This window comes from Panicum hallii, chromosome 1, assembly GCF_002211085.1.
Source record: "Panicum hallii strain FIL2 chromosome 1, PHallii_v3.1, whole genome shotgun sequence".
In the NCBI taxonomy this organism is placed as follows: domain Eukaryota; kingdom Viridiplantae; phylum Streptophyta; class Magnoliopsida; order Poales; family Poaceae; genus Panicum; species Panicum hallii.
Genome location: NC_038042.1, coordinates 31,386,101 through 31,408,863, shown reverse-complemented (window position 1 = coordinate 31,408,863; position 22,763 = coordinate 31,386,101). Strand labels below are relative to the sequence as shown.

Genomic DNA, 22,763 nt, shown 5'->3' with positions numbered 1-22,763 from the left:
CTCTAAGGTTTTAGGGTTTCTTTTTGCTGAAAAGCAACAAAGAGTAAGTCCTTACTTTCATATTTTAGCTTTCAATATTCTAGTTCATTTAACCATTCTAAGTGAGCATCTATCTCTAAGCAAACATGGTGGAAAATATTTAATCATCCAACAAGTTTCATCATAGCCATAGTTCCTCCTGTTACTCTATGTGGCAGAAGTATTAAGCAGTCTCAATTACCGTGAGAAATGGATGATTCAAATCGAATTTCTCAACCTTGCAAGGCAAACCTAACACACATGCCTGGAGTACTGAAGGGTCACCCCAAGCAACTTTTCCCCTTTCTTTCCGGATTGTGGATCAAGTTCACCCTCCCCGACTATAGAGCCACGCTCTGCACTCGCATGTGTATACCCATCTGAACTTCGTTCAAGTAGGGTGAAAGTAAAGTCCACTTGCCAGGCCAATCGAGTACTTAGCTTATCGAGTACCATATTTTCGACATGTAGTTAATATGTTAAAACGCTTAACCACCACTACCACACACTGCGGCCTTAGCATATTTCTCTACTCGGACGGGGCCTCAACCTTATAGTTGCAGTATAAGGCACCACAACCCCGCCGTCGACCTTATAGTTGCAGTATGCGGTAAATCATTGAACTCCTATAGTTCTCGCGAGTGGCAGGAAACCACTCGACTTTTACTGTACCTATTAGCAGAGCATCTACTCGAGCTCCTAGTTCTAGTATTCATTACATAGGTGCCTAGGATCATGCAGCTAGGGTTCCAATCAACTCCTCTAAACTTAAATGCATAGGTAAAAGGAACAGTAGTTGCATAAATTTAGAACACTAGGATCATGCACCGGGGCTTGCCTTCTTGAGCAAAACTAGTCGAGAGTTCTTCCAAACATTGGTTCGGGTCTTCAGCGACTTCTGTTAGATTAACCTGAGCTTCGCACTACTCACTCTCGGACCCGGGCACCAGATCGTAGGTTCCGTCTGCGAGAGTAGTTGATTCTATATGAATGCACATGTATGAGTGGTTTTAATGATTGAAGATAAAAATTTATTGTACTATAAAGTAGTCATTCAACAAAACTCAAGTTAAGTAGTCGAGTACTTCATTTTCTTGTCCTTGGGCAATCATTTATCGAGTACTTATCTGGATTAACTGACTTTATTAAGTGAGTGAGTGGTTTTATCCTATTGTAAACAGCCATTTTTAACAGTAAGTTTTGTTTAAGCAAAACTACTTGTAGAGGTAGTTTCTGGGTTGATATTTTTATGCAAAGCTCATGCAAAGCTACTCGTAGAGGTAGTTTCTAGGTTGATATTTTTATGCAGAGCAAGTGCAAAACTACTCGTAGAGATAGTTTTTGGGGTTGAGATTTTTATGCAGAGCTTGTTACTTAAGTACAAACTCACTTTAAAAGTTTTAGCCATTTTTATTCAGCAGGTTAGTCATCAAAAATATATTAAACGGCTACTGCTAGGATCAAGATCTATTTGTACAGAACAACCCATGCAAGAATTAGTGCTCAACTTTTTACTGAACAAACTTACTTGCATGAGTGGTTTATTGTGAATTTGTAGATTTTTCTTATGCAAGAACCAGAGGTTAAAATTTTAGTTCAAACTGGATCTAGCATATAACAAAAGTACTCAAAACATCTAGTTGTGATTGAATTTAGAGCATGAAATTTTTATGAAAGACTATACTCTTAGCACTGAAGGTACCATCCAAAACTCATGAGCAGTTCTTTCCTAACACTCTTGGAACAATTAAAAAATATTTAAACTTGATTTAAATCTACAGCTAAAATTATGTGGAAACAGTTCAAGATCCTTTTACAAAGTTGTAGATCTTAACTTAAAGAGTCCAGAACATCTTAGTTTGTATTTTTAGAATTTTCCTGTGAGTTGTTTTGCATTTTCAAGGTTAATAGAATGGTTTCCAAAGTTCTAGGTTTACAAATGAGTCCCTGAGATTTTATAGAAATCTTCTCGGAAATATTGAAATGATCCTTTTACAAAGTTGTAGATCTTAACTTAACGAGTCCAGAACATCTTAGTTTGTATTTTTAGGATTTTTCTATGAGTTGTTTTGCATTTTCAAGGTTATTAGATTGGTTTTCAAAGTTCTATGTTTACAAATGAGTCCTTGAGATTTTATAGAAATCTTCTCGGAAATATTGAAATCGAAGCAAATGGGTCCTTTGCACAGGGGAACGGCGACTACGGCCAAATTTCGGTGACTAGAGTCGCTGGCGATGAGGAGTGAAGGTTGGAGAGGCAAGAAGGGAACAAATTGCACCTGTTTGAGGCCTTAGGTGGGGAAGAGGTAGCTTGCCGATGGTGGCACAGAGCCGGCGGCGGGTGCGGGTGGTTATGGCGGTGCTCCAGTGAGGAAGAGGGCGCGGGGACCGACTATGCAGCTTCGATTTGAGGCGGAGAAAGTGATGGGAGGGTAGGTTTGGGCAATGTGGGGGCAGAGTGGTGCATCCATGCGTGAGTGACTGCGCGCCGGAGTTGGTGTTGGGGCGGCGAACTCAGGGGCCTATGATGGGGCTTTTATAGACGCAAGAGGGAGGATGGTGGCCTGGGCTCAGGCCACTGGGGAAGGCTCGACCAGGGGCAAAATTAGGGGCGCAGCTGCCTCGCTAGCGCCGGCGGGGTTCGCCGTGGCGCCCACGGCAGAAGAAAGTCGCACGTGGAGGCTTCCTAGGGGGAAGAGCGAGATTTTGTGGGCCTGTGGAAGATTTCTAGGGTGCTGGCAGGCCCACCTGGCCGGGCGGCCTCAGCTACGTCGGGTTGCACCGGCCAGCTGGCCTGCCGGCGATGGGATATGGCAGTGGGAGGAGAGAGGAGGGAGAAGATGATGGGACTTATGTGCAGGAAGCAAAAATAGTAGGGGCCTGGGTGAAAAAGGAGCTAAAACTCATTCTTCCCAAGGTCAAATAAAAACATTTGAATACCATTTTTGTTCAACTTTTCCAGATATACATTTTCTCTTTTATGACTATGTTCATTTGAGCAATGTATAAAAAGTTATTTTGAAATTCCGAAAACTAGTATTTAAATGACACATCATTTCATATGAATTTTTGCACTTTTAGCCCTTGAGTTTAATTAGACTTTTGTTGCTCTTCTAATGGTAGATGTGCCATTAAATTTTTAGGGTCAGTTGTATCAACTTTGAAAGTTACAAGGGTTTGTTTGCAAGAGTTCAAATGTTATTCATATACACATATTCATTCGCTTGAAAGGTAGATTTTGATAGGTTGTTTTATATTTTTCTTGCTCTTTTATATCTGATTTTATGGTTTGGATCTTTGTTTAGTCTTTTAGACACCTAGGGTGTCACAGATGTGGGCCTTGCGCCATAGAACGCAACCGTGGAGTGCCTCTCCCAACGTCCTTTCTCCATCCCCTCCAACAAAATCGAGCTCGAGCTTTTCATTTTGTCCGCCAGCTCCGGCTTCGACGATTTGCTCCATGGTGACAACTGAGCATCTAGGGGACCGGCCTACCATGAATCGTACCACCAGGAATAACTGGTAAGGCCAACCTATAAGCTACCAGATTGGTGATATTTTTTGCTTGAACATGTAGCTCACATGTTGTCTGGATGGTGATATCATCCACCGGGTATCTTTGGGTGTCAACCGCTGGCACGTTCTCTGGGGGCTCATCATCATTAGGTGCCACCGTGGATGCGCAGCTGCTACGTCGCTAAGAGGCCGGGCTAATCACAACATCCGGCTACGCCCTAGTGCCCTGCTGTTGACTAAGAGCAGCCACCACTGCCTGTTGGACCCTTACGTCCATCTCATTTTGTAGCTGTTGCACTTTTTTGGACATGCCATCTTGTAAGGCACAGAGTTTGTCCTCCAGTTCTGCCTTGCTTTTGCGATGAGTCTTGTCCGTGCTATCTCTAGCCCAAGCAACTTTCCATGGGGCCACGCTAATGCCGCGAGCTCGTCCAGCATATTCAGGGTTCTTTAAGGCCCTTGTTAGCTCATTGTTCTCCCTTCGAGGCTTGAATGTCCCTTCTTTGGCCTCTTGTATTGCTATGACCAAGTCCCGGGTAACTTCCTCCATTGCCAGAGGCACGACCAAAGAACCATCCTCTTGATTAAGCGTGACACCATTAGCAAACAACCACTGCTTCGATCTTTTCGGCCAGTCCCAAGTCACCGGCCGAATACCTCTATCCATGAGGTCCTGCTCCATCTTTTACCATTTCTGAATCACCTTTCTATATCCACCTTCCTCGACGCGGTGGTTGTATTTTTTGGCGGCCGCATTGATCTTGTTCTCTTCAGATAACCAATTTGCTTCCTCAGACAACTTGCATTGTTTGAACTCATCCCAGTAAGGTTTAAGTTGAGGGAGTTTATTCTAGTCCGTTCCTTGTCCTTCTTGATGAAATTTCAAAACAATTTCTTCTTGAATGTTGAAAATGCTTGGGCCATTTCCTTTAGGGCATATTTCTTCACAAGCTCTTCAGCTACTCTTTCTGGAAGAGTGAACATGGCCTTGACTTCTGTCCATAATAGTTCCTTTTGGTTTGGAGGCACGGCGTGATGAATTTCTTCTGGATTTTTTATTTTCCAGTCTTGTGGTGATCGGAACTGCTCTACGAACAACGACCCCGCACTGGGTGATAAACTTTGTAGTAGCCTCTGGAGGAGCACATGGACAGCCCTCTGCATCCACTTATGTGACGACCTGTCTTCCCTCCATCTTTTTGGTCGCTCCTCGTGTCCGTTTAGAATGCCTCTTCTTCGATCCAGAGGACAACTAAAAAGAGAGGATATATTAATCACAAAACCAATACCTATAAACAACATTAATCAAATTTCTGTAAGCATGCATAAGATATGTACCCGTATAGGATTCTCGACGGGAACGGGCTGCTCATGGAAAATATATAAGTCAATCCTAAGGAAAATATTCATATTGAACCCTAAGTTCAATAATCATATTGAAAAATAATTGAACCTAAATTCTAAAGAAAATTATCTCTACCTAAAACATCAAAATTCTAAGTAACCAAAACAAAAAAATAACACTAAATTCTAATGTATTTTAGAATCTAAATTCTATATCAACTAAATAAAACAAAACAATAAAAAACGGACGGCTCGAGCCCTTACTTTAAGCGCGGGTGTGGCGCGCGGCAGTGCACTGGTTGGGGCAGCGGGTGGGCTGGGACGGCAGCGCGTAGATCGAGGATGCCGGCGAGGCTCGGCTCAGCTCGACATGGCGTGGCGCAGCGAGAAGGAGCGCATTGAGGAGGCGGCGGCAGCAGCCGAGGAGACGCGCCGTGCGTGGCTCCACTAGTCTCAGCGCGGCGAGAAGGCGCGCCGCTTGGGTCCTGTGTTAGTGGCAAGGAAGATGGCGACAGTGTGCATCAAGGAGGCGGGCGGCGGCGTTCGAGGAGGTGCTCGATCGGCGCACAGCAAGGAGGCGCGCTGCTTAGGTCCGACGTCCATGCGTGGCGAGCAAGACGGAGGTGGTGGCGGTGGAGTATGAGGGAGGCGGGCGGCTTAGGTCTGGGACGACGAGCGCGCATCATGGAGCCGTGCGGTGGCGGCCGAGGAAGCGCGCAGCGAGGAGGCCAAGGAGACGCACGGTGCGCGGCTCGAATCGGCTCTGCGAGGTGAGGAGGCGCGCGGCTTAGGTCTGGCCAAGGAAAACGGAGGTGGTGGCGGCAGAGGATGCGAGGGAGGCGCGATCGCGTCAGCCGGAGGCGAGGGTGGAATGCGAAGGAGGAAAGGAGGACGAAGAAGGGATGTGATATTTATACCCCCGGCTTTTGGTACCGGGTGATAAGACCACCCGGTACCTAAAGTCAGGTACTGGGTTAGTCACCACCCGGTACCCAAAGCTGGACTTTAGGTACCGGGTTAGTCACCTCCCGGTACCTAAAGCTGCCCAACGGGCGGGAACTAAATCCCCCCGGCTTTTGGTACCAGGTGAATATCACCACACAGTACCAAAGGGAGGCAGTTTTCGTTCCCGCCCTTTCATTTTCCTTTCATTTTTTGTTTTGTTTTGTTTTTCCTTTTCAGAAACTCTTTTAATCTTAAAAAATCAAATATGGCCTCAAAATTCACCAAAAAATTTGTGAATGTTGTATTTTTTATATATAATTAGAGAAAATATTAGTGAGTGTTAGAGAGAAGAGTGTGTGTGAGAGATAGAGAGAGAGAGCGTGTGTACATGTTGTGTGTGTATCTGTGTGTGAGTGTATGTGAGAGAGAGAGAGAGCGTGTGTGTGTTTATGGTATTAACAACATAATATTACAAATACATGAAATGATGAGTCAAAATATTACATGAATACTTGAAATGATGAGTCAAAATATATTAAGAGAGAATTAATGATCTAATGGAATATTAACGATAGTTTTCTTTACAATCGTCCCTTCATTATGATCATGGCGTATGTAGGGAGCGTCCTCCTAGGCTAAAGGATATTTGTATCAACATCCACTACGAAAGGAGTCATGTCTTCAGCTTTATTGTATTCTTCTTCATCCATGACATCGTCAATTCCCATAATTTTTCTTTTACCTGCTAGAACTATGTGGCGCTTTGGCTCATCATCTTCTGACTTGTCCTTCGTTGATTTGCTAGACTTGTCCTTCTTGGGTTTGCTATACATGTCCTTCACATAGAAAACTTGAGTGACATATTTGGCTAGAATGAACGATTCGCTCAATAGTCAAGCTCTTTGAGGTCTACGGTTGTCATTCCGCACGCATCAATATCGATGCATTTTTCAGTCAGCTTCACCCATTGGCAATGAAATAGAGGAATCTTCAAAGGCCCATAGTCGAGTTCCCAGATCTCCTCAATGTAACCAAAATATGAGTTGCTTTCGTCATTAGTATCTATGGTTCTATACGGATACCACTATTTTGATCGGTACTCTTTTTATCGTGGGATCTTGTGTAAAATGTGTATCCATTAATTTCATATCCTTGGTATGTCAAGATTGTATTGGATGGACCCCTGGCCAACCAGGCAAGTTGTTCATGAATATCCTCGATAGCCATAAGTTCCATGTGCAACAAGGTGGGAAAAGTTTCGATGTGATTCTTTGTAATCCAGGTTTCAGACTTCCAAGGGTACTTGCTTCATACAATCTGCTTGTGCTCCTCGATGTACAGAGCCACCAAGGCTGACTATTGCAGAACCGTGAAATGTGCTTTGCTCAACACAGCATGATCATTGGCATTTATTGATTTCTTTCTTAGTGTACCTTCCAATCAGCCTCCTCTCATGCTGGAACCCCAATCGGGCAAAGTTCATCTACATAGTCAACACAAAACTCAGTGACCTCCTCTGTCCCATAACCCTTGGCAATGCTTCCTTCTGGACAAGCACGGTTACGAATGTATTTCTTTAGGACTACAAAAAATTGTTCAAAAGGAAACATGTTATGAGGGAAGACAGGCCCGGGAATATCGATCTCTTTGACAAGGTGAACTAGGAGATGCGTCATAATATTGAAAAATGATGGAGAAAATATCATCTCAAGGCTAACTATACTTTGGACAACATCCTCCTTTAGCTTCAGAAGACTCATTGGATTGATTGCCTTCTATGGAATTGCGTTGAGAAATGCACATAGCTTTATGATTGTTGCTTGAACATTAGGTGGTAGAATACCTCTCAATGCAACTGGAAGTAATTGCGTCATCAGCACGTGACAGTCATGGGACTTTACATGTGCGAATTTCTTCTCTTTCATATTTAGTAGCCTCTTTATATTCAAAGAATAGCCTAACGGGACCTTGATACTATTCAAACATTCAAACATACTTTCCTTCTCTTCCTTGCTTAGAGTGTAGTAGGTAGGACCTAAGTAATGGCATCCTTTATCCCTCTTTTCTGGATGTAGGGCGGCTCTCTGTTTCATACGTTGCAGGTCTTGCCGCGCTTCTAGTGGATCTTTTGGTTTACCATACACACCAAGGAAGCCTGCCGCGCTTCCAGTGTATCTTTTGGTTTACCATACACACCAAGAAAGCCTAGTAGGTTCACGCAAAGATTCTTGGTGAGGTGCATCACGTCAATTGCGTTGCGGACCTCTAAGACTTTCCAATAAGGTAATTCCCAAAATATACTATTTTTCTTTCCCAAAATATACTATTTTTCTTCTATATAGGTGCACGCCCATCCTCACTGCGTACTGATCTGCTACTAGGTCCCTTTCCAAAGACTACTTTTATATCTTTGACCATTTCAAACACCATTTTCCCACAAACATGCCTAGGCTTTGTACGATGATCTGCCTTTCCACCATAATGAGCATGCTTCTTTCTTAATGGATGCTTCACAGGAAGAAACCGACGATGGCCCATGTATACAATCTTCCTACAGTGCTTCGGATACATGCTGTCGGTTTCATCTAAACAATGGGTGCATGCATTATAACCCTTATTGGAGTGTCTGGACTGGTTGCTAAGTGCAGGCCAATCATTGATGGTTACGAAAAGCAATGCACGTAAATTAAAATGTTGCTCTGCGTGCACATCCCACACACGAACCCCCTCCTATTTCTACAGCAAACGAAGATCGTCAACTAGTGGTTTTAGGTACACTTCAATATCATTACCAGATTTTTTCGGGCCGGGGATAAGCACTGGCATCGTAATGAACTTCCGCTTCATACATAGCCAAGGAGTAAGATTGTATATACACAGTGTTACAGGCCAAGTACTATGGCTATTGCTCTGCTCACCGAAAGGATTCATGCCATCTGTGCTTAATCCAAACCTAATGTTTCTTGCATCATCTGCAAAAGTTGAGAATATTTTGTCCACCTTCATCCACTAGGACCCATCATCTGGGTCTCTCAACATATTATCTTGCTTCCTCATTTTTTGGTGCCATCGCATCAATTTAGCATTCGTTTTGTTCATGAATAGGCATTTCAAACGTGGTATTATATGAAAATACCACATCACCTTAGCAGGCACTCTCTTCTTGGTATGCACCCCCTCAATGGATCATCTTTAGGGATTTTATACCAACAAGCTTTGCATACCGAATAAGCATCCAAGTTTTCACACTCCTCACCACAGAAGAGGATGCAATCATTAGGACATGCATATTTCTTCTATGCTTCCAATCCTATAGGACAAACAACCTTTCTTGCCTCGTAAGTTGTTTCGGGCAATGTGTTACCCTTAGGGAGTAGGTTTTTTATAAGTTTTAGCAACTTCTCAAAACACTTGTCTAATAAACCATTTGATTCCAATGTGGTACCCAACCTTTTGTACCCTTGTTTGCAATCTGGGTACAACAATGATATGTAGTCCTCAAACATACGCTTCAAATCCCTGGATTCCTTTTTAGTTTCACAGACTTCCTCCGCTTCACGCAGGATCTGACCAAGATCATCTTCTGAAACCTGTGCTTCAGCATCTTCTTTAGGCTTACCCATCATAGTATCTTCAAAGAAGGCACCGTAATCATCCCAAAGTCAGGAATGCTCTCCTCTTCTTCTTCATCATCCTGCAGCATAATCCCTCTTTATCCGTGCTCGGTCCATACATTATAGTTAGGCGGTTGGGCATGAAACCGCTTTCAAAAAAAGTGATTGTGAATAGTTCTTCTTGACGAGTAATCCTTCTCGTTCTTGCAGATTTGGCATGGACAACGAAAGAAACTATCATGCTTGTGTTTCTTGGCCGCATCGATGAATTTGTGCACACCATTAATAGACTCCATTGAATGCCGATCGGCGTTGTACATCCATTGCCGACTCATCTGGAAAAATAAATCTACAAATTACTTATGTTCGCCATTTCAGTAAAATGATCAAATAAATGAAAACAACGAATAATTTTAAGATCCAAGTATCCATCACACACCATGATTAATTGAACGGTCTAAATTATCCATTGCACAATGTAAAATCACAGGTAAAACAATTAATATAACAATTATAAACTAAATCACTTGCTAACTACATCTAAAAAAATAATTATCACATGTAAAACAATTAATATAATAATTATAAAATAAATCACTTGCTAACTACATCTAGAAAAATAATTATCACAGATAAAACAATTAATATAACAATTATAAACTAAATCACTTGCTAACTACATCTAAAAAATAATTATCACACATAAAACAATTAATATAACAATTATAAACTAAATCACTTACTAATTACATCTAAAAATATTATCACATATATACAAAACAAGAATAAACTAAATCAATTGCTAACTACATTTTAAAAAATAATTATCACATGTACAACAATTAATATAACAATTATAAACTAAATCACTTGCTAACTACATCTTCAGAAAGATTATCACATGTATAAAATAATAATAAACTAAATCAATTGCTAACTACATATAAAAAAATAATTAACATATGTATAAAAATTGCTAACCTATCTCTGAAAAGAAATTGCAAAAATTCCCCTCCTCTCTCTTCACTTGGCTGTCATGAACAGTATTGAATTTACGACAACATGGAGGGTAGGATCCGGTAATTATAGGCGTAGGCATTAGTGCCGGATCGTGGCATAGCCCGACGCTAGTGATCATTCGTTAGCACCGAATCATGCCACGACCCCACACTGATACCTGTGGAGCTGTTGCAACCGGACTATGATATGATCCGGTGCTAATGTCATCCGGTGCTAATATCTTAAACTTTTGGTTGGGGCCGTGACACAACCTGGTGCCACGATGCCAAAGGTCATCCGCCGTTGCAGCCGGTACTGATTCATCAGTACCGGTTGCAGCTTTTGGTCGGTACCGATAGTGTCAATAGTCGAATCTCAAATCGGCCATCACCACCACCTGATCTAAGCATCGAGGCCCTAAACCAACAGATAAATGAACATCAATTCGAGAACTAAACTAACGCTAATCCTCACAAATCGAAACATGCAACATAAATTGAAGACGACGGCAGACTGACTCGGCACATGAACAGATGAACTACATACCTGATCCCCAGTACGCTGCGTCGTGGAGCCTGCTGCGGCGCCGAACTGCCCGCCCTCTCTCCGCCTACCTCGACCTCGCCCCTACTGAACCCAATGCCAATGTTGAATCACCTGCTGGAGAAACACATCACTGCCCTGCCGTGCTTGACAGTGGGGATCCTCGCCGCTGCCCCAGCAATAAAACAGCGCTCGCCCGCCGGGGAGCCACGCCGCCGCCCCCGCCAGGCCGCTGGATTGGATCCATCGACGCCATGGAGAGGATTGGAGGATGGCGCTCACACGAGATCGCTGTGCTCTCCGTGTTCTGCTGAGAAGAGCAGGAATGGATAAGAAGGAACAAGAGGGGCCAGAGCAAATAGGTATTGGAGTGCAGCTCCACCCTACTCCACCCGTTAACTAACACGTAAACGGCCACGGAAACGCACAACAGCGGACGCCGAGTCCCCGACTCCACCATTTACAAAAGAGTCGATATTGACCGTCCAAAGCTGATCCAACAAACGACAACGTCGATTGACGGATAGACAATATACCAATCGGTTGAAGAGGAGCAAATCTGATTAAATAAACAGCTTTGTAGTTTATGAAACTATCTAGACTCAGTAAAAATTTGAGGGGAGTAATTTCAACTTTACTAGTAAACCGAAAAGCCTTGTTGAGCAGTAATGCAAGGAAACACGAAGCAAGGAGAGGAAGAATTGTAAACTGTTAGTATCGAGACTGCTGCTCTCATCGAAAGGATGACACTAGAAGTGGAGTAATTTTTCTAGTTTACTTCTCACACAATGCAATACCAACCTGAATGGTTGGGGATAAATATTTATAGCTGGCCAAGGCAGCCAAGCATATGCCAAGATGCTAGTCTAAGATGTTAGTCTAAAAGCTAGTGATGCTTAGTCTAAGATGTTATCCTAAAAACTAGTCTAAGATGTTGTTCTAGATGTTGTCCTAAAAGCTGGTCTAAGATGCTGTCCTAGATGCTTAGTCTAAGATACTATCCTAGTTGGGGCAGCAAGACCACCATGCTGAGGACCACAAAGACCAACAGTACAAAGACTTATCCCATCATTCTCCCCCTAAGTCTTGTGCGTCGTCTTGTGGAAAAGTTGGACCATCCCGATCCGGGAACAAATCTGAAGGAACTTGATCCTCCCAAGGGGCTTGGTGAGCAGGTCCGCAAGCTGGTCCTTGGTGTTGATGTAGCTTGCCTTGATGCTCCCTTCCTCCAAGAAGCCTCGGATGAAGTAGTACCTCACCCTGATATGCTTGCTCCGTTCATGGAAAACGGGGTTCTTTGCCAAGGCCAGAGCGGACTTGCTGTCCACTCATCGCTCCATCGCTCCAGTGTCTCTGCCAAGAAGATCACCAAGCAGTCGAGCAAGCCGGAGCGCCTGAGTCGAAGCGGTGGAGGCCGCTATGTACTCGGCCTCGCAGCTGGACAGAGCCACCACCTGCTGCTTGACAGACTGCCAGCTAATGAGGCACTTGCCGAGGAAGAAGAGGGTCCCGCTCGTGCTCTTGCTGGTGTCGATGTCGCCGGCGTGGTCGCTGTCGCTGTACCCGACGAAGTATGCCTCCCCAGGACACCTCAGGTAGTAGAGACCATGGTCGAGAGTCCCCGCAACATAGCGGATGATCCTCTTCACAACATGCTGGTGCTCCGTCGTCAGTCGCTGCATGAACCGACTAACATAGCCGACGGAGAATGCCAAGTCTGGCCGTGTGTGCGCGAGGTAGTGAAGGCTCCCCACAAGACGCCGGTACTGCGTAGCGTCCACCTCCTCCATCGTGCTGTCGCGGCTCAGCTTCAGCCTCTCCTCCATCGGAGTGAGAGCTGGGTTGCAGTCGGTGAGCCCAGCCAGCTCAACAACGTGTCAGACCCGGAACTACGGGACTGCGTACATAACGTAGTTCATATAGGATTAGGGGATAGGACATGTCCTATACCTTATCTATGTTGTACTCTACTCGCATGCGAAGTAGGACTAGCCGATACAGAAGGAAGCTACTCAAGTTGTACTCGAATACGGTTCCTAGGCTAGTGTCGGACTAGGATTCGTGTGACCCTGTCCTCCCAGATATATAAGGGCGGGCAGGGACCCCCTTAAAACATCAACACCCAAGGCAATACAAACCACCATACAGGACGTAGGGTATTACGCACATCACGGCCCGAACCTGTCTAAACCTTGTGTTGCTTGCACCTTCGAGTTCCTGATCTCGGCGTCACAATACCTAAAACTTACCACCTCGGGTATACCCCTCGGTGCGCAGGCGGTAAAACACCAATAGCTGGCACGCTAGGTAGGGATGCGCATCGAAGATCCACCGGCAAACTCGATGGCATCGTTCAAGTTCACCAGTGTTGTGCCCCCTCAGGGCACGACGTTCGTTTTCGGCTCGTGGGTTTGCTTTGCAGATGGTGCGGGCAATTTTCGTCGATTCATCATCGACATGAAGCCGAAAACTCTCGCAGCAAGTTTTCATTGTGACCTCGACGAGTTCGTCGATAATCTCGACGACTTGTCGACCCATGGCTCCGCTACGAGGATCGAGGAGGAGTCCGTTTTCAACGCGACTCTACCCTGTGCTGTAACGACCACGCTCGGATCGAACCCACTCCAATCTGAGAACTTGCGTAACCGATCACGACTCGGTCTACGCAATTCGGCCACTAATCATCAGGAGGCCAACAACTCCGAGTCCCTCTCCGCATTGGAAAAGGACTTGGACTATTTACTCCGAATCGGAAAGCTTGAAGCCACCGCACATTGGGGGGGCTGCGGGTCGCCTTGGTAACAATGGTCTGATGATCACTTCCACTCCAGAAGGCCGTTTCGTGCATTGGAAGGGCATGAAACTCTCCGATCTACTCGAAGACAAAGACCGACTCGTGGCACACCTTGAGCCCTTGCCTTTTCAGGAGGGCAGGCCATTAGCTACCGTGGCGGAGGAGTCGACCGAGCTAGTCGAAGCAAGCTCCGATGAGCTCATATCATGCCAGGTGCTGATGGCGGAGGAGGGCGAGGATGATGGCATCTCACCCATCGACGCACTTGACATGATATCCGAAGACGAGGCCACAGCCAATGCCGGCGATGAAAATGACACTGAGCGTGAGGCACGAAGGGCTAGGAACAGAGCCCGCGCAGTTCGGCGAAGGAGGGTCAACGAGTGCATGTGATCTATGCATCGTGAGTTAGACGCTGAATTCGCCGCCGTGAGCGAGCGGGGCTTCAGAACTCCTGTGGCCAACATCGCTAGGGTAATTGCCATACTCGAACGCAGCAATGATCCAAACCTGCGCCAAGCACTTCGCTACGTGCAGAGGGTATGGATTCAGCTCAATCAACAAAACCCGGCGTCCACCGTCGGAGAAGAACACGTGGGCGAAAGCCGCAGCCAGCCTAACAGTCTAATGGCAGGCGGCCGTCCTCGACATCAGCAGAGTAAGAGTCAGGCCACTGGCGGGAGGCAGCAGCCACCTCCAGGAGGCAACACGCGATAGTCCAATCATCGGAATCCTCCAGAAGACCTGCGCCAGAGAATCAATGAAGGACGCGATGCGCGATCCATAATTGATTCCAGACGCAGAGAGAATGAAGTAGCCGATACAGAAGGTACCGACTGCAGTGATCACTTTCCTGCGTTTACATCACGGTTTAGCAGCTACAAGTACCCTGAGGGCTTCAAGCCGATTGGGATCACCAAGTACGACAGCAAACAAGCTCCTCAGCAATGGCTACGATGCTACTCCACCGCTATAGAAGTTGCAGGAGGCTCCAACATAGGCTCCAACATCACCAAGGTCGTCTACTTCCCGATGGCCTTCGACCCTACGCCGCTCACATGGCTGGAGAGCCTTAGCAACAACTTGATCGACTCCTGGGAGCGGCTCAAGAAAGTCTTCATCGACAACTTCCAGGGCGCGATCACCCGTGCAGGTACCCGTCATGACCTTGCTCAATATAAGTAGGAATGTAATGAGCTCCTACGGTCATACACACGCCATTTTTTCGATGTGCGAGCCACCATTGTGAACATCTCGGAGGAGGACATTATCGATTGCTTCTACAATGGCATCACTGACCCAGGCATCTACAGAGACTTTAGGCGGAATACACCAAAAACTGTTGCAGGACCTCGTGACATGATGCATGACTAGTCCTAGCCAGAGGAAAAGATACGAGAGCGGTTCCCGAGGCGCAATGACAACAACCTGAGACGCACAAATGACAATCGTACCGACAAGAGCCAGCGGGACTACTCGGGTCCATCCCAAAAGCGCAAGCCTGACGACCTCGTTGCGGCTGTGGATCGTCCTTCATGAGGCAGGAAGACAACGATGCAGGAGGAGTTCGAAAAGCTCCTGCAGAAGAAATGCCCATGGCATCCAGGTGCCAATCATGCGGCAATTGATTGCTACTACCTCCGAAGGACATTCAACAATCCGGTAGCAGCAAGAAGAATAAGCTAGCAGATAAAGAACCCGAAGAGGACGACCAGGAGGACAAATCGCACAATGCGAAGTTCCAAGATGCTTCAAAAACCATCAACGTCATCTTCGGAGGTGATGAAGAGTTCAATTCTAGGAGGGAACAGAAACTGCTCCTCCGAGAAATCATGTCCGTCGAGCTGGCGGTACCACGACCACTCCAGTGGTCGGAGGTCCCCATCTCATTTTCACGTGACGATCAGTGGACAAGCTTCTCGGAGCCCGGCAAATTCCCCCTGGTCCTGGACCTGGTGGTGGCAGAAGTCAAGCTCACTAGAGTACTCATTAACGGTGGAAGTAGTCTCAACCTCATCTTCGCTAGCGCTTTGAGAAAGATGGGTTTGGACTTAACAAACATGCTTGTCCCAAGCAAGTCCCCCGTCTACGGCATTGTCCTAGGCAATGCAGTGCATCCACTTGGCACGATGGTCCTTCCAGTCACCTTTGGCACGAGGGAGAACTACTGCACCGAAGTTGCCAACTTCGAATCTTCATATCATACCATACTGGGCAGACCGGCACTGGCCAAATTCATGGCAGTCCCGCATTATGTTTATTTGCTTCTCAAGATGCCAGGACGAAGTGGGGTACTCACTCTCTGAGGCGACTTGAAGAAGTCGTATGACTACAACCAGGAGGCCATCCAGTACGCTTCGACTACGCGTGTGCCAGATGCTTCAGGAGAAGTACTTGCGGCCGCGCAACAACTCTCCCAGGCCGGGCTGGAAATCCCTACGAGAAAGGCCAGCAAGTCGAGCATCCAGTCGAACGGCGATGTGGCCCTCAAGACGATTCAGCTCCAGGAGGGCGACCCATCTAAGACCGCTGTCATCGGTGCAGGCTTAGATGGGAAATAGGAACTCGCGCTCGTCAGTTTTCTTCGGGCTAACCGAGACATATTCGCATGGAAACCAGCGGATATGCCAGGGGTGCCCAGAGAATTGATCGAGCATAGTCTAAATGTACACGCACAGGCTGTGCCCAAAAAGCAACTCTTCGAAGGTTTGCTCAAGACAAATGTGAGGCAATCAAAAGGGAAATAGCTAAACTCCTCGCGGCTGGCTTCATTAAAGAAGTAATCCATCCAGAGTGGGTAGCTAATCCCATCCTTGTAAAGAAAAAGAACAATGAATGGAGAATGTGCGTTGACTACACCGATCTCAACAAGCATTGCCCGAAGGATCACTTCGGGTTACCGCGCATTGATCAAGTTGTCAACTCGACAGCGGGTTGTGTACTCTTTGCTTCCTTGACTGCTATTTGGGGTACCACCAGATGACGCTCAAGGAGGAAGATCAAATAAAAACCGCATTTATCACACCGTTCGGGATATATGCCTACAAAACTATGTCTTTCGGGTTGAAAAACGTAGGAGCAACCTATCAACACGCAATTCAGATGTTTTTTGCTGAGTAGCTGCACCGGAATGTTGAGGCCTACGTGGATGATGTGGTCATCAAAACCAGGAATCCTGATGACCTGATTGCAGACTCGGAAGAGATGTTCAGCAGCTTACGCAAGTTTTGATGGAAGCTCAACCCAAAAAAGTGCGTTTTTGGAGTACCATCAGGGAAATTGCTCGGGTTCATCGTCAGCAACCGGGGAATTGAAGCCAATCCTATGAAGATCACGGCCATCACTGACATGGAGGCTTTGGCCACAATCAAGGATGTGCAGAAGCTAACAGGATGTATGGCAACCCTGAATAGGTTCATCTCCCGACTCGGGGAGAGAGGACTACACTTCTTCAAACTCCTAAAATGCCAAGACAAGTTCTAGTGGACGGAGGAGGCCGAGCGGGCCCTGCAGGATCTGAAACAACACCTACAGTCACCTCCGGTCCTTACAGCACCACTGCCGGGAGAAGATCTACTACTCTATATTGCGGCGACAACTCATGTCGTCAGCGGTGCCATTGTAGTCGAGCGCAGTGAGGAAGGCCATGCGTTTGGAGTGCAGAGGCCTGTGTACTTCATTATACCTAGCAGTTCAGAATCTCCGAATCTAAGGTACGATACCCGGCAGTTCAGAAACTTTTATATGCAATACTGATCACATCAAGAAAGCTGCGCCATTACTTCGACGAGTACAAGATCACTGTGATTACGGATTTTCTGTTGGCGGATATTCTACACAATCAGGACACCACGGGGCGTATATCAAAGTGGGCAGTGTAACTGGGGGCTCTATCAATTGACTTCAAGCCACGCACTGCAATTAATTCTCAAGCTCTAGTCGATTTTATGGCTGAGTGGAGAGAGAACCAAATTCCAACTCAAGTCGACAAGCCAGAGCACTGGACCATGTACTTCGATGGGTCTCTTAAGCTTGATGGCGGTGGTGCTGGAGTCCTACTTATCTCTCGAAGAGGCGAACAACTGAGGTATGTCCTCCAGATCCTTTGGGAGGTATCCAATAATGAAGCCGAGTATGAAGCCTTGCTTCACGGGCTACGTTTGGCGATATCACTAGGCAACAAGCGACTACTTGTATACGGCGATTCACTTCTGGTTGTTTAGCAAGTCAACAAAGAGTGGAACTGCAATAAGGAGACAATGGACGCCTACGTACAAGAAGTTCGCAAGCTGGAAAATAAATTTTCCGGCCTGGAGGTTCATCACGTGATACGGGAACATAATGTTGGCGCAGACATACTATCCAAGCTAGGATCCACCCGTGCACAAGTTGTAGCAGGAATTTTCATCCAGGAGCTGAAGTAGCCATCCATCAAGTCCTGACCTCAGATAACCACTGATACCTGCTCTCAAAAGCCTGATCAGGAGGTTATGATGCTTGGAGAGGACTTGAGAGAAACTTATATTGACTTCATCCGGGACCAAAGACTACCAGCGGAGATGGACGCAAGAAGTGCAGCGGTAGCTCGTGTCATGCGCAGAAGCAAAGGTTTTGTCCTAGTCGATAATAAACTCTACCGGCATGATGCACGATCAGGTGTACTCATGAAATGCGTCACGGGAGAAGACGGCTACGACATACTGCGGGAGATACATGAGGGCGTATGTGGCAACCACGTAGCTTCAAGAATGCTAATGGGGAAAGCATACAGAGCTGGTTTCTAGTAGCCCACCATAGTGTCCGATGCTAAGGACCTCATGCGGAGATGCCAAAACTGCCAATTCTTCGGCAAGCAATCTCATGTCCCAGCTCACAATCTTATCACCATACCGCCATCCTGACCGTTTGCTTGTTGGAGCCTTGATATGATTGGGTCATTTACAACGGCGCCAGGTGGTTTCAGCCACATATTGGTAGCAATCGATAAGTTTACCAAGTGGATCGAGTACAAGCCGATAACCAAGCTCACGCTAGACAGAGTCGTTGATTTCATCTCCGACATCCTGCATCGCTTCGGCTTCCCGAACACCATCATCACGGACCTGGGATCAAATTTCACGGCTAACCAGTTTTGGGAGTTCTGTGAAAATGCGTGCATCGAAGTCATATATGTCTCCGTTGCACACCCAAGGGCCAATAGTCAAGTCGAGAGGGCGAACGGCATGATAATCGAGGGCCTCAAGAAAAGACTCTATGATGAAAATAGCAAGAAAGAAGGAAAGTGAATACATGAGTTGCCACATGTCGTCTGGGGGCTCAGAACTCAGCCGTCCAAACCACAAGGAAAACTCTGTTCTTTCTTGTCTATGGCTCTGAAGCAATCTTGCCGGCTAACATCATGTGGAAATCCCCAAGGGTTGAAATGTACAATGAAGGCGAGGCGGACGAAGCAAGGCAGCTAGAGCTTGACTCTGTCAAAGAGGCTCGCTGCACTGCTCTTGTTCATCAGCACGATACCTACAGGGGATCCGCCGATATCACGACCGCAATGTCAGAGAATGATCATTAAGTACAGGCGATTTGGTCCTACGCCGCATTCAAGACGAGTCTAGCTTACACAAGCTCAATTCGAGGTGGGAAGGACCGTTCATCGTCAAGCAGATTACAAGACTGGGGTCTTATCGACTACAATACCCCGAAGGCCAAGACGTCCCAAATTCTTGGAACGTTCAGAACCTGCACAAGTTTTACCTATAAGAAGACGTGTAGGGATAGCTATTCTTCGAGCACCTAGGCGGTTTTCTTCCGATTCAATTTGGAGGCTATGTGCCACAGAATCCGGAATGTAAATTTTCTGTTAAAATGTGGAGGCTGTAGCCATGATCATGTTTTATAAGAATCGACTTCTTGCCAGGAGCAAGACAGTCGTTGCGATGATGATCGCGTTTTTTCCTAACAGCTTAGATCTGCTCGATCGGATTCTATCTAACTTGTTGGAGGGGCTCACATGAGGAGCTATATCGACTACTCCCAGAGTCGCTGCACTTGGGGTAGAATCGACTTCTTGCCAGGAGCATGATAGTCGTTGTGATGATGATCGCGTTTTTTCCTAACAGGTTAGATCCGCTCGGTCGGATTCTATCTAACTTGTTGGACGGGCTCACATGAGGAGCTATATCGACTACTCCCAGAGTCACTGCACTCGGGGTAGTTTCGACTTCTTTCCAGGAGCATGACAGTCATTGCGATGATGATCACGTTTTTTCCTAACAGGTTAGATCCGCTCAATCGGATTCTATCTAATTTGTTGGATGGGCCCACATGAGGAGCTATTTCGACTACTCTCAGGGTCGCTGCACCCGGGGTAGTGTCTACTACTTAGCCTATGAACATGGATGGCAATCCAGAAATCATAAGGCAATGATGAGAATAGATGTCACTGACAGATATATTACAAGGAGAAGAGTGCTTGTTTTTACAATATCTCAATCCTGTATTACACTTTCTACTATTTTTTCAGCTATAGGCCTGGCCTCTAGAAGGTACTCGCTGAACTGCTCTTCTGAGCAGTCCGCAGCCGCACCCTGTGCGAGTACCTCTAGTCGAGCCTTAGGCCAAAAGGATTTTACAAGATCTAAGGCGTGGCTGACACATGTGGTGGGGGCTTCGGCGATAAAGCTGAGGACTTTCTACGATGCTCTGAGGAGTCGCTCCAGCAAGGATAGCCCACCTGCTTCGCTGCTTTTCTGTGGATCCACCATGTCGACAAGCTGTTGGGCGGCCCCCCTTAGGTCCTCCAACTCTTTCTGACGCTGCTCCTTTTCTTCGCCAAGCGTCTTGATCTGCTGAAGGCAGTCGATGAACTGTTGTTCAGTATCAGCGATCACCTTCTGCAGCCTCTCGATGTCATCTATACGGCGGTACAGTATATTCTTCACATCAGTAAGCAACTCTTCTTTATATGTTAAGAGTTTCCTAAGCTCTGCGGTGAAGACAGTTTTCAGAACTCAAGACAAACTACTAAGAGAAAGTACTCAAGCGAGGAAAGGACTTGCCTTGGTGCGCCTTTTTCTACTCCTTAAGCTGTTCTTGGAGCTCGGAGTTGGACTTCTCAAGATTACAGAGATCGTTCTTGAGAAGCCATGTTTCTCGTGTCTGCTCCTACTTCATCTTGTCGAGCTCTCTCTAAAGATATATGTTCTTTTGGTGTTCTTCTGGTATGCTTTGATCCTTCGCTTGGAGTTCCCGGATGCCACTCTCGACTGCTTTTAGCTTCTCAGATTTTTCTTAGGAGCATTTGGCCACATCCTACATAAGGGGGGAGACTAAGACAAGCAACTCGACAAAGCATAATGGCAGAAGAGCAGTCATGCCTTACCAGGGTAAATTTGTACATCTCTTTGGAGATCTTCTAGAAATATCGCATGTTGTCGATCGTCAGGAGAGGATCATCCAAAAGATCTTTGGTGATGATGTTCTTGTATCCTCTCCTGGACACCAACAGATCTCTAGGCCTGCTTGAGGTATCCGCAACTTCTTCAGTTGTTGGCTGTGGGGCGCCTGCAAGTCGAAAACGCGTTCAGTGCATGAAGTCTGTTTCCTAAGCAGTTAGCCGTGGTGGGTCAGACACTTACTTGTGCCATCCGCGGGAGTGGCATTAGTGGCCTCGACTTGTTCATCACTACCGGCGTTGGCTTTGAGGTTCTAGGGCTCAGGGGGTGGTGGGTCGGGCAGCGTCGCGTCCTCCTCGAGGGTTGGCGGCTCGGGGGCTGGAGTAGCCGAGACAAGCTCTGGCTCATTCAACCCCAAAGCAGACGCAGCCCTAGTGAAGCAGAATCAGTTATATCATCAAACAAGTCGAAAAAAGAACAGAAGATACATTATGAAAGAGGAGCTGCACTCACAGAGATGATTTCTTCATTTCGGATTTCTTTAGTTTCAGTGCCCGTGGTTTTATAACCACGGTACTCGTTACCGGTGCCAGGGTCACACCAGCCGACGGCGAGGTACCCGCCACGGCAATAGTTACAACCCCTGCTGATGTAGTCGATGGGTTCGTCCCAGCAGTTTCTGCGGAACCACCTGCTGGAACCTCATCCCCAGCAAATTTGGTCCCAACCACCTTTTGGCGCTTGGGGTCAAGAGGAGAAGCAGAAGGATTGCAAAATAGACAACGTAAGCATTCAACAACTACAAGACATGACATTTTTACAAGACGGTGGCTCCATACCTGGTGGGTTCGACTACAGATGCTTTGCATTTGTGTACCACCCGACGACCCCGAGGGACCAATGGCAAGGCTTCTACCAACTCCACGGATGATTCGGGGGAGTTGTTCTTCTTCGCCTTCCCTTCGGTTACCCTCTCCACTAGGGGGCTCCCGCTCTCGGTCGTCTCGCCGCTGGGCAGAGCATCAGCTGCTTGAGCCTTTTTAGCTTCAGCCGCGGCGCTGGGAAGAAGGTGGTCCGGATGGGGGATGTCGGGCTGTGGTGGATAACTCCGGTACAACGCTGTGTGTCCCTACAGAGGATTCTCAGTCAGCAGTTATAGAACAATAGAAATTATTCCAAAGTAGTCGAACACTTACCAGCTTTGGAGGATTTTGCGCAGAAAACAACTCCGGGAGGTAGGGAATTGCGTTCACGTCCACCAGCACCTGCTTGACCCGGATGAGTGCGGCATCGTCAGTCAACTCTTCTGCGCACATCCGAGACGGGTCTTCTGCACCTACGTACTCGAAGCCTAGCGTATGGCGCTGTTGGATTGGCTGGATGTGACGTTTGAAGAACGAAAATATTACGGATGCGCTGGTAACTCCTATTTCTTTATGGGCTGCTATGATGGCTAGCAACTCGTCGACCTGATCCATGTCCCCTTTGAAAAGTTTGGTGTTCCACTCCGGCCTCATGATAGGGGGTTTACCAGATCTTTCAGGGAGTTAGGGGACATGGTTTCTGATGTAGAACCAATAGCTCTTCCATCCAGGAATG

General features: G+C 46.6%; 1 long non-coding RNA gene across 2 annotated transcripts; it reads right to left on the bottom strand.

The window, feature by feature from the left end:
- Positions 1-8,589: 8,589 nt before the first annotated feature.
- LOC112876897 lies at positions 8,590-11,344 on the bottom strand. Of its 2 annotated transcripts, XR_003225409.1 has the most exons (3): positions 10,983-11,344; positions 10,419-10,853; positions 8,590-9,772 (listed from the first exon to the last, which is right to left on the bottom strand). It is a non-coding gene; the product is annotated as an uncharacterized LOC112876897 (long non-coding RNA). The 2 variants fall into 2 exon arrangements; XR_003225400.1 differs by lacking the exon at positions 10,419-10,853.
- Between the last annotated feature and the right edge of the window lie 11,419 nt (positions 11,345-22,763).